This window comes from Schistocerca cancellata, chromosome 6, assembly GCF_023864275.1.
Source record: "Schistocerca cancellata isolate TAMUIC-IGC-003103 chromosome 6, iqSchCanc2.1, whole genome shotgun sequence".
In the NCBI taxonomy this organism is placed as follows: Eukaryota; Metazoa; Arthropoda; class Insecta; order Orthoptera; family Acrididae; genus Schistocerca; species Schistocerca cancellata.
The window spans coordinates 373,511,330-373,524,018 of NC_064631.1; positions in this window are offsets into that span (position 1 = coordinate 373,511,330).

The window sequence follows — 12,689 nt, forward strand, 5'->3', positions numbered from 1 at the left end:
CCCTTGCCATTACGAACAGCGCTATAACTGCGGAAGGTGCGGACATATTCAGTCTGTGCACTTCTAAAAATTCTGGCAGGAACGATCAGTTTCTAGTGCTAGTAAAAATTCAGCTGTGAGTGTGAAAACAGTTTTGTCAAAATCTGCTAGTGCAAAAAGTGCCAAGGTAAAACCCAAGTTAGTGTGTAGATCAATATCAAAATTGTCAAAACCACACAACTTGCCTCCTATTCACGGGCAAACTAATAAAGTGTCACTAAATATTTCAAATTAGGATGTGCGGAAGCAGCCAGACACCGGAGATTCTGTAAGAGTTTTGAACAGATGCACTTCTGAACGGCTACGCCGTGCAAAAATGACTGTTAAGGAGAGGCTACGACATTGGGTTCCCGATTTACTTCAAACTTTTTACACCATAATGTGCAAATAGCAAGGTGCACTACTCTGGCAATTCCGAGAAATTTACAAGGGAAATGTTTTGCGCGTGTATTATGTAACAGATGACTTCTAAAAGTCATTCTGAAGTGGTTAGTCTTCGTGATTAGCAAAAGGGTCGTGGACGACGCTACAGTTCGAATCCCGCCAACTCTTATTTTTTCATCTCTGGTCACATTATTTCTGTAGTATATGTGCAAATTCTGATATATTCAAAAATTTGCACGTGCACTATTCGTTCTTGTTACATTAGCAGCGTCTCACTGCTACACAGGTTAACTGCCAAATGGGGCCTGCCTCTGTGACTGCAGCTCGAAACGTCGAGGTGCAAAGTAGTTCCGGGTACCTTACCAAACTGCATGTACAAGGGATTTCGCAAATCAGGACGGTCGTTCATTTTCAGGAAAACTCTAAGCGTTCCTTAGTTTACTTGTCGATATTTACAAACGTTTAATCTAATAATTTAAATTAAATTAAAAACAGTAAATATTCAAATAACATGAAATTCACTAAAACTTCATGCAAATACGAGCGTTTTTCTTAAAATTCTGTTACCTCTCAAATGTCATGTAAATTACATAATACGACTAGTTACGAAAAAAAAACAGAATAATAATTAAGTTTCAGCGGGAGTCGAACCGTCGGCTTATACAAGTTTGTACTGCGAAACTAGAACGTAACCACTTGCCCACCATAAACTGCAACACCTGTCATCTTGGCACAGTTACGTAACGCACATAATGGACGCATAACACTTCGTTTGCAATTTACTCGGAATCACCAGACAACTGCACATTACGAATTCTTTTAATGACCTAGTAAGGGTGTACAAAGTTTGAAGTAAATCCGTTATCCCAACACCGTGGCCTCCCCTTGTTAGTGTTGTGGACGTAAAATAGAGAAGACATTCCGGAGCCAGGTGACTTTATCTTACCGTCAACATACAGACATTAGATAAAACGGTTTCTTTTGTAGACCTTAAGCGAAAATTTTTGGCATGGACGCTTTCGATAAAAGACAATATGTTGTCACTGAACTCTTGCGCCAAAGTGTATCTCAAAAAATGGTTCAACTGGCCCTTAGCACTATGGGACTTAAACTGCTAAGGTCATCAGTCCCCTAGAACAGAACTACTTAAACCTAACTAACCTAAGGACATCACACACATCCATGCCCGAGGCAGGACTCGAACCTGCGACCGTAGCGGTCGCGCGGTTCCAGACTGCAGCGCCTAGAACCGCTCGGCCACCCCGGCCGGCGTAAGTGTCTCTCACCTATGTAACGAGTTCAGTGAACTTTTTCAGAAAACATCTGGCAAGGTACACAATTTCAGGCTCTTGTATCTTTGAAAGACAAAGCGCAACCGAAATTTTTTCTCACCAGGCCTGTTTCACTAGCCATAAGAGACAACACAGTGAAAGAATTAGAGACATGGCAAAAACAAGGCGTTGGTTCAAATGGCTCTGAGCACTATGGGACTTAACATCTGTGGTCATCAGTCCCCTAGAACTTAGAACTACTTAAACCTAACTAACCTAAAGACATCACACACATCCATGCCCGAGGCAGGATTCGAACCTGCGACGGTAGCAGTCGCGCGGTTCCGGACTGAGCGCCTAGAACCGCGAGACCAATGCGGCCGGAAAACAAGGCGTTGCTCAGCCTATTAACGCAAACCAATGGGCTCCTTCGTTGGTAATTTTGACCAAACCGAATGGAAAGCTACGCCTATGTGCACTTTTCACGCCAGTTGTAAATACTCAGACGGTTCTAGATTCATATACTTTGCCACGACTGGACGAACTTACGGGCATATTAGATGCTGGTCGGTACATTTTGAAAATTGTCTTGAAGGACGAGTATCTTCAGACACTGTTAGTTGAATATTCACAACATTTTTTTGTGATAAACACGCACATGGGCTTGTTCAAATTTTTGTGGTTTTCTTTCGGCAGTGTATCAGCGTCTACCATATTTCAGCGTTATTTAGAACAGCTGACAACAAAGGTGCCGTCGTGTTCAAACTACATGGATGACATTAAGTTTCTGATCGTACACCAAAAAGGTGTTTGTCAAATGGCAGTTATTTGAACTGCTTTGTTTTGCCGGACTCCGATGTAACAAAGAACAGTGTTCGTTCTTTCAAACTGAAGTTGCACATATAATCATGTGATAGATGCTCAAGGAATTCGTTCATCACAGGCAAATCTCAAAGTAATTCGTGAGCTACTAGAGCCTCGCAGTATCAAGGAACTACACGCAGTGTTATGCAAACTGAAATATTACATCCGGTTTACCCCGAACCCATCTCAAACTGCAGCTCCGCTGCATCGTGTTCATAGCAAGAACGTTCAGTTACTGTGGTCGAAAGTATGTGCTACTGCTTTCAAGAGACGGAAAGACGCGTTGTTGAGTAACAATCGGCTGGCACATTTCGACGCGTCCAAACCAGTAACTTTGGCGGTTGACGCATGATCCCATGGAACAGGTGCGGTCTTGCCCCATGGAATTAAAGTTGCTGACAGACCTTTTACATTTGCCTTTGCCTCTAAATTTCTCACTAAAGCTCGTTGCATTTATTCTCGATTAGAAAAGGAGACATTGGCCACCACTTTTGATGTAAATAAGTTTCTCCAGCTCTTGTATGGGCAAAAATTTTAACTCGTCACGTTTCACGACCCATTGACTTCATTATTCTCTCCTTACCGCCCTATCACATCATGCACATTTCAAAAGCTACAGCGCTAGTCTTTCATTCTATCTAATTGCCAGTATGAGATTCCCTACTGTCCGGCGACGAAACATTCCAACGCTGAAACATTGCCAGAGTTACCATTTAGACCTGATACAGGTTTCGACAAGTCAAAGGACTCGTGTTTTTATGTAGATGCACAGGACGTAGAGAGACTGAAGTTTGCAATCACGTACAGGAGAACTGCACAGGAAGCATCTGCGGATCCAAATTTGCAAGTTTTGGTTCAGAACATCAACACCAGTCGGCCACGAACAGTTAAAGGAATTCACATTTCGTTGATTCGTCGGTATTTTGCACAATAACATGGTCTTTCAGTTCAGCTAGGTTGATTCTTTACACAGAATCAGATTATTACAAAAAGGGTTCTTTTGTTGCATAGACATCATTGGCGTAGAACAAAACAATACGCCCAACGGCTTCGTGCTTGGGTCTGTATGGGCTCCCAATTAGAACAGTTAACTGCAAATTGTCAGTCCTATCCCGAGCGTCAAGCTGCTTTCCCTCAAAAATTTTTTGATTGGCCTAACCCAACGCCCACGGCGAAGACTGCATGTACATTATACTGATCCATTCTGGAAATGTAGATGGTTAATAGTGGTGGATGATTTTAGCAAGTTTCCATTTGTTGAAGTCCACGAATGCTACAAACAAAGAGAGCACTGATTTCAATTTTTTGGATTGGACTCCCCGAAATTGTCGTCTCTGGCAGTGGACTACAGTTTGTGTCAAGTGACTTCATAAATTTGTGTGATGCCAACGGCATTCATTATTTCGTAAGAGCACAATTCCTGGTTTTGTACGTACTTGTAAGTAGTAGATAAACAGGCTTCGTGTTTTCCACAGTCGGAAAAAAGCTTTAAAAATATTTTTGGAATATTACCACTCCCAACCATGAGAGGACAAGTCACCTGCACACAACTTCATTGCATCTGCTGCATCCTTCACGGAAGACAACCATGTATCTTTTCAAAAATAGGTGCAAAATTATGTGTTTTTTCAGAGAGTTTGGAGCTCGCAGGAGACGGGAACGCGGCATTATTACTAATATTCTTGGACGATGTATAATTATAGTCACAGGTTCCTCCGGTGTACACCGTAGACCGTAGAGCCAAATTCTTGTGTGTCGTCTACGTGCTCCTGCCTCAGGTTTTTCAGTGCCACACAGGATCACGCAACCACTGCCATCCAGGCGTACAACGGCAACGACCACGGTGGGGTCCTCACCGGCCGTGGGATTCATGGACATCGACACCATGTTGGTGACGTCACTACGACGACCCATGTTGCTAATGTCGGTTGCGAACCAGGAACCTCCGACCACCTCTCTTCACGACACCGAGACTTCACCACAAGATGCGGACATGACAACGAACGAAGATCACCAGCCCTTGGTTACGGGAGTCCAACAAATACTCGGTTTTTCGGTTGGTGTCCATGGGCATTCGCAACGTAGATACTGGGGTGCGAGCAGTGCTGCTCCATTAACCATAGTTTCATCGCCAAATACTTGACCAGCCGATGTTCTCAGTCCATGATGGACCAACATAGGGAGACAGATCTAGTGATCGAGCAAGCCGAGACAACATGTCGACACTCCGAAGAGAATGTCAGGTTACAACTGTGGCATCAAGTTGGGAAATAGGCCCCGAAATGCTATCCACGAATGGTAGAAAGACAGGTCGAATCACCAGACAGACGTACAAATTTGCAGTCAGGTGTGTGGGGTAACCACGAGTGCTCCTGCTGTCACACTAAATCGCGCCCCAAGCATCAAATGTCGGTTCAGTGTGGTTAGCACGCAGACAGGTTGCTTGCAAGCCCTCAGCTTGCCTCCTCCTCAGCAACACACGGCCGTAGCTGACACCGAGGCAAAACCAGCATTCGTCAGAAAACACAACAGACCTTCATCCTGCACTTCAATCGGTTCTCGCCTGACACCACTGAAGTCGAAATTGGTGGTGGTTTGCGGTCAGTGGAAGCACGCTACAGGGCATCTTCCTCGGAACTGTCCTTGAAGTAACCGTTTTGTAACAAATAGTTTTGTCACTGTGGTGCTGACTGCTGCTCAGATTGTTGCAGCACATACACTACGATGCGCCAACGCCATACGCCGAACACCATGACATTCTCTCTCGCCATACCGTTAGGCCTCCCGGAGCCCCGTCTTCTTGCGACGATACATTCTCGTGACCACCGCCGCCAGCAAATACGTGCAGTAGCTACATTTCTCCGTAGTCCTTTTGCAGTATCACAGAAGGAAATTCCAATTTCTCGTACCCCCATTACTCGACCCCATTGAAATTCAGCGAGGTGCTGATCATAGCATCTTTGTCGCCCTGAAGGCATTCCTGACTAACATGAAATTACCACGTCGAATCTCAAAGGTAACTAACGCTCACAACCTGATTTTCATCCACGTAGTGGTGCTACTAGCGTCACTCTAATGCTAGTGGCGCGAAATTTGAATATACATCAACTTGCAAATTAGAAAGATGTCTACCAGCTTTCGTTCGTGTTGCACACCCCTGAATTTGCCTGAAACGATTTAGGGAAATCACGGAAAACCTAAATCAGAATGTCCTGATGCGAGTTTGAATCGTCGTCCTCCCGAAAGCGAACACACTGGACTCGCATTTGGGAGGAAGACAATTCGAACCCGCGTCCAGCCATTCTGAGTTAGGTTTCCTGTGATTTCCCTAAATGACTTCAGGCAAATGCCGGGATGATTCCTTTGAAAGAGCATAGCCGATTTCCTTCCCCATCCTTCCCTAACCCGATGACCTCGCTGTTTGATCCCTTCCTCCTCCAGATTAACCCACCAACTAATCTTCCTGGTGTTTCATTTCTTTTCCTTCAGTTTAAATATGTTTCTCGGCTTTACAGTGTTGTTGCAGCGCATTCTTTTTAATGTCTTGTCTTGTACCGGATGATTTATGCTGCCGATCTGGAGCCTGACTAGGACGCCGGGGGCCGGGCGGGGTGGCCATGCGGTTAAAGGCGCTACAGTCTGGAACCGCACGACCGCTACGGTCGCAGGTTCGAATCCTGCCTCGGGCATGGATGTGTGTGATGTCCTTAGGTTAGTTAGGTTTAAGTAGTTCTAAGTTCTAGGGGACTTATGACCACAGCAGTTGAGTCCCATAGTGCTCAGAGCCATTTGAATTTTAGGACGCCGGGACTCTATCGCGACCCTTTCCTCATTCACAACCGTCTTCTGGCACGGGGTGCTACTGTTTCAATGCTTCGCCTGTATTCGATGAGAGTAACGCACATGGAAACGTCGAGCCATTTCGGCGAATTCGTTATGCTGGAAAGACGATAAAACGAGGGCGTGATGAAAACTAATACGTCAGAATTTCTTACGTGAAAACACTTAAAAAAAAGCCATTAACGTTCTACATCTCTATTTTTCATGTCTACATATTTATTTCTCAGCATAGTCACCCTTGCGACGAACACATTTCTCCAAACCGGAGACCAATTTGTTGATACCGTCACTTATAGCTTTTGATTTCTTTGGCGAACCTACAATCTCACCTCTGCTAGCACCGTTTAATCACTATCAAAATTCCGTTTGCGAATGTGTTCTTCTGGAAACATGTCTGAATCTAATGGAGCCAAGTCGGAACTGTATGGAGGGTGACAGATAACAGTGAACCAAAGGCGTCGGTCTGCTGCAGGTATCGCAGCGCTCGTGTGTGGTGTGGCTTTGTCAAGCTGGGAGAGTGTGCTCCATTTGCAGAATAGCCGTTAGAATTCAAAACTCGATTACAGCACACTGTTTCTCACCCATAGACGTAGTTCCGTTACACACCGCCATGTTACACACTACAATTCGTGGCCCTCTAGCCGCAAGGTTTTGCGAGTGTGTAGAAGTGAAGCACGAAGATGTAGAATGATAATAAAGTTAGATTTATGTAAGAAGCATTCAGACTTTTCACACAAAAGATTTCGAAGCGATTACTTTCAGTGCGCCTTCGTGTATTTGTCAAAATCCAGTAATTTGTCTAATTATGTTAGTGGAAATGCCTTGCCAGTTATTTCAGCTGCCATTAGCTTCGCGTAGCTGAACTCGACAAAATGGAGAAACTGCAAACCAGTAAGGAAAGCTCAGCAGTGATAACGATGGAGCTAAATGGTTCAAATGGCTCTGAGCACTATGGGACTTAACTTTTGAGGTCATCAGTCCCCTAGAACTTAGAACCACTTAAATCTAACTAACCGAACGACATCACACACATCCATGCCCGAGGCAGGATACGAACCTGCGACCGTAGCGGTCGCACGGTGCCAGACTAAAGCGCCTAGAACCGCTTGGCCACTCCGGCCGCCGATGGAGCTAAATTTCGATCTATAGGAATGTGGCAATTTAAAAGATGGTTTAACTTTTTTATCCTCTCACACTCGCCTCCCATTACTAACTTATTTTTCAGTCGTTTGGTGAGGTCGTACTTTTATTTGATCTAAAATTCGCTTATCGTAATTACTTATCAAGCACATTGATATCAGCACGATTAAAGTTATCTGAAATTCACTCAATGTACTGCAGTTCCGTCCCATATGCTGTAGGTACTTTAAGCCTGCCACGATGGAAAGAAAATATTTTGTTGACAGATTGCTAATAGTATCCGACCACTCTTCTTATTGATCTATACTGTATTTGCTTGTAGAGACGTCTATACTCTCAGAAGACGTGCTACGTAGGACAATGTTCGACATCGATAACATGTAACTGAATTCTGTCGCGTCAAGTGCGAAATAGCAGCTGTCCCGAGAGTACCGAAGTATCTCCCACAGAATGACAGCTATTATGCCAAATGTCCAGAATTCTAAATGTCTTAGTTACACAAATACACTACAAAATAAATAAACGTATGCTCTTTGTATTGTTGCGTCACAATTGCAATCAGCATATACACACAAATATTTATAAAAAAATTTTGTGACATGGAATGGTTAAATAGGTTCAGTCGTTATCAAAGCTAACGGCAGAACGTGCTCCGTTGGTCGATTACTGCGAGAATGCAGACAGTCCACATAGGAAATGCCTAACAAAAGACTCTTACTACCTGTCCTAGAACATGGCTTTAGTACCTGGTATCCATGCCAATTGTAAACATGGGACACACTGCTCTGCGCTCGCTGGTACACGGGGGATGCGCCCTCCCCCTCTCCCTCACCCCCAAACATACTTTTCTGAAAAGCAGTTTGAATTTTTCGAGCCCTAAAATAACAACGTTCAACGAACAAATCCAAGAACAATTAATTTCACATAAAAAACTTGTTCAGTAACAATTATAGATTTTCAGGATTTACTAACGCGTCAGTGAATCAAATCCTCTTACATTACTCACCAAAAACACTATGTTTCAAGTATTAATGCATTGTGTTGCTACGACTATGAGTCGGAGTGGAGAAGAGCGAATCTGCTTGGGTTTGCAGTAATCTTGAAAGGAGGGGCAGAGCGTAGCAAAGAGGTAGACGACTAACAATAGGACGCTACGCGTCTGTCCGTTACAGTGCGATGTTGGTGAAATAATGAAGTTATAGTCAGTGCATGTGTCAAGAAGCATTGCTACGAAGAGGATTCAAGGCAATTCATCAACATTATCTTTTTTTAAAGGCAAAGGAATGGTGCGAAGTACATATCTATTACAAAATATATTCAAATTTACTCTATTTGACAACTAAAATGTAACAGAATATCCTAGTTTATAGGAAATTATAAACTGTTCTTTTTAAGGACGTACACACAGCATAAAGCCTATTAGTTCTATACATACTACATTCCCTCGATTGTTCGCTACAGAAAGTTTTGAAATAACAAGCATTTTCACCGCGTTGCTCAATAAAGGAAAACTACGTAGTGTGAATTTTTGGTGAGTATTCTTTTAAAGTAATACGTTTCTAGCGTTCTCCAGGTTTTAAAAGCATAGTTCTGTCTTATAAACTACGAAACACATTGTTTGTTTTTCATTTTCGGGGATTATTTTCACTTGCTTCAGCTCATTTTAATACTCAAAGGGTCAGTATTTACAAATGTCGAGATCTTCGTCTGTCACTTCTATAATCCGTAATCGCATAATACATTTTAATCCTGGCTTGAATTGCCACGCTTCAGGAGTTTCAAGTGCCATTGAAATATATGGTATGACGCATCCAGAACGCTCCAAACTGTGGTTCTAGGTCCTAATTTTTTCCAACTTTTTGCAAGGGTGTTTCCCATTTAGAACTCCTTGTTATCTACACCCTATATACTCAATCCACGCCCGCACCCCCAGTAACTATATGGTCGTAACGCTGACGCCCGTGGCTGTAAACACGACTAACAGTGGCTAGCACGAATGTGAACCGGTTTATTTGAGTCAGAGATGAGCGTGACGGAAAGGTAACAAACCTTAGCTGGCAACTATTCTGTGAAACAAGAACTAATATTAAGAGAGGAATGTAGGTTTATGTTACACTCCAGGACTCTGCGAAATGCTTTCGTAGGGATAATGGAGACGAGGTTGACAACATTGGAGCATGCAAAGAGGCATTTAAGCAGTAATCTTCCAATTCTCCATTAGCTAAATGAACAGAAAATAACTTTCCTATCAAAAACTCACAGTCCCGTATCTTTAGTAAACACTAAGGAAGCCAATAATTGGTACTTACAACAGTTGATTAACAAACAGTTTAAGCATAAGAAAGAGATATGTAACTTGAAAATACATTATTGATTTACAAATATTCGGACCATAATGATCTTCATTTACGCCAATATACATCTTCCAGACATTACAGTAGCGAAATCGACCTACAGTATAGCTAGTCTTGCAGATGGGATAATTCTTGACATTGCTTTTATGTGTTATAAGTGACTGTAAGAATTACGGTTCCACTGGTTTGTTAACAAAAAAGTTATTTGTTTATTTTCGTGTCTGAAGTTCTTTAATTTGTTTAGTTAAGGATCAAAAATATTTCCGACAGGGTGTCGGAACTGAAAGTAATGTACACTACATGTTTAATGTTTATTTCTCTGATAGCTCCCACACAATAAGGATAGCTTGCTAAATGTCGTTGGTTAGTTAAAGATGTCCTTCATATTACTGCTACTTCTCTTGACCGTTCAGATTCCATAGCAAAATATTTATCGACGCAGCTCTGAAACTGATAATATGTAATTCGAGGCTTAACAACTGCCACTCAAATGCTCTGTCAAAAATCAATGATTTTGTGCTTTGGGAGACGAATCTTACTAAACAACTAGTTTTATTCGTAAATGAAGAGTGTTTGTACGAAGTGATGTAGCGCTAAGAAATGAGTTTCAGGAAAACAAATTTAAATGCTCTGCTCAGTCATCATTCCTGAAATCTATATTTTGGCACACTAAGTTGTTCTGAATGACACAGATGAAAGAAAATTCATGGATATTTGGTTGTGGCATATAGATAGATCGTTTTTGGAATTAAATGTCTAGGCAGCAAAATCACAGATTTTTCTTTGTTCTACGGTTAAAAAGGGCCATCATATCCGTTAATTTAATATAGGCCGGCCGGAGTGGCCGTGCGGTTGTCGGCGCTACAGTCTGGAGCCGAGCGACCGCTACGGTCGCAGGTTCGAATCCTACCTCGGGCATGGATGTGTGTGATGTCCTTAGGTTAGTTAGGTTTAATTAGTTCTAAGTTCTAGGCGACTGATGACCTCAGAAGTTAAGTCTAATAGTGCTCAGAGCCATTTGAACCAATTTAATATAAAAAAACGCTATTTACTGTTTATTATATATACAGGGTGACAGGCGTATGAGTACAGATATTACCGTTGCTAGCTTACTTGGGAGAGCCAGTTCTGACAAAACTCTACCATCTGGTGAGCAAGATGTATGAGACAGGCGAAATTCCCTCAGACTTCAAGAAGAATATAATAATTCCAATCCCAAAGAAAGCAGGTGTTTACAGATGTGAAAATTACCGAACTATCAGTTTAATAAGTCACAGCTGCAAAATACTAACGCGGATTGTTTACAGACGAATGGAAAAACTGGTAGAAGCCGACCTCGGGGAAGATCAGTGTGGATTCCGTAGAAATTGGGAACACGAGTGGCAATACTGACCCTACGACTTATCTTAGAAAATAGATTAAGAAAAGGCAAACCTACGTTTATAGCTTTTCTAGACTTAGAGAAAGCTTTGACAATGTTGACTAGAATACTCTCTTTCAAATTCTAAAGGTGGCAGGGGTAAAATACAGGGAGCGAAAGGCTATTTACAATTTGTACAGAAACCAGATGGCAGTTACAAGAGTCGAGGCGCATGAAAGGGAAGCAGCGGTTGGGAAGGGAGTGAGACAGGGGTGGTAGCCTCTCCCCGATGTTATTCAATCTGTATATTGAGCAAGCAGTAATGGAAACAAAGGAAGAGTTCGGAGTAGGTATTAAAATCCATCGAGAAGAAATAAAAACTTTGAGGTTCACCGATTACATTGTAATTCTGTCAGAGACAGCAAAGGACTTGGAAGAGCAGTTGAACGGATGGACAGTGTCATGAAAGGAGGATATAAGATGAACATCAACAAAAGCAAAACGAGGATAATGGAATGTAGTCGAATTAAGTCGGGTGATGCTGAGGGAATTAGATTAGGAAATGAGACACTTAAAGTAGTAAAGGAGTTTTGCTATTTGGGAAGCAAAATAACTGATGATGGTCGAAGTAGAGAGGATATAAAATGTAGACTGGCAATGGCAAGGAAAGCGTTTCTGAAGAAGAGAAATTTGTTAACATCGAGTATAAATTTAAGTCTCAGGAAGTCGTTTCTGGAAGTATTTGCATGGAGTGTAGCCATGTAAGGAAGTGAAACATGGACGATAAATATTTTGGACAAGAAGAGAATAGAAGCTTTCGAAATGTGGTGCTACAGAAGAATGCTGAAGATTAGATGGATAGATCACGTAACTAATGAGGAGGTATTGAATAGAATTGGGGAGAAGAGGAGTTTGTGCCACAACTTGACAAGAAGAAGGGCCCGGTTGGTAGGACATGTTCTGAGGCATCAAGAGATCACAAATAGCATTGGTGGGCAGCGTGGAGGGTAAAAATCGTAGAGGGATACCAAGAGATGAATACACTAAGCAGATTCAGAAGGATGTAGGTTGCAGTAAGTACTGGGAGATAAAGAAGTTTTCACAGGATAGAGTAGCATGGAGAGCTACATCAAACCAGTCTCAGGACGGAAGACCACAACAACAACAGCTTATTATGTACCCACTTCATCTAACAGTTTTCTCGCAAACACGTCACATAGTTTACTATCTGAAGTTTCCTGCACAATAGTAACTGCGCCACTAAGTGGATTACACATGTCAGTATAGGTTAACCATTTTGTGGTCACGTGTCCAACAAAATAGGCATTATCGACTTACTGATGTACTGTAGTTTACTGAAATTCGGAGAACAATTGCGAAATTTGGCACAGAGGAAACTAAACATTATCTGAAAACTACAAAATGGTTTACCAAAAC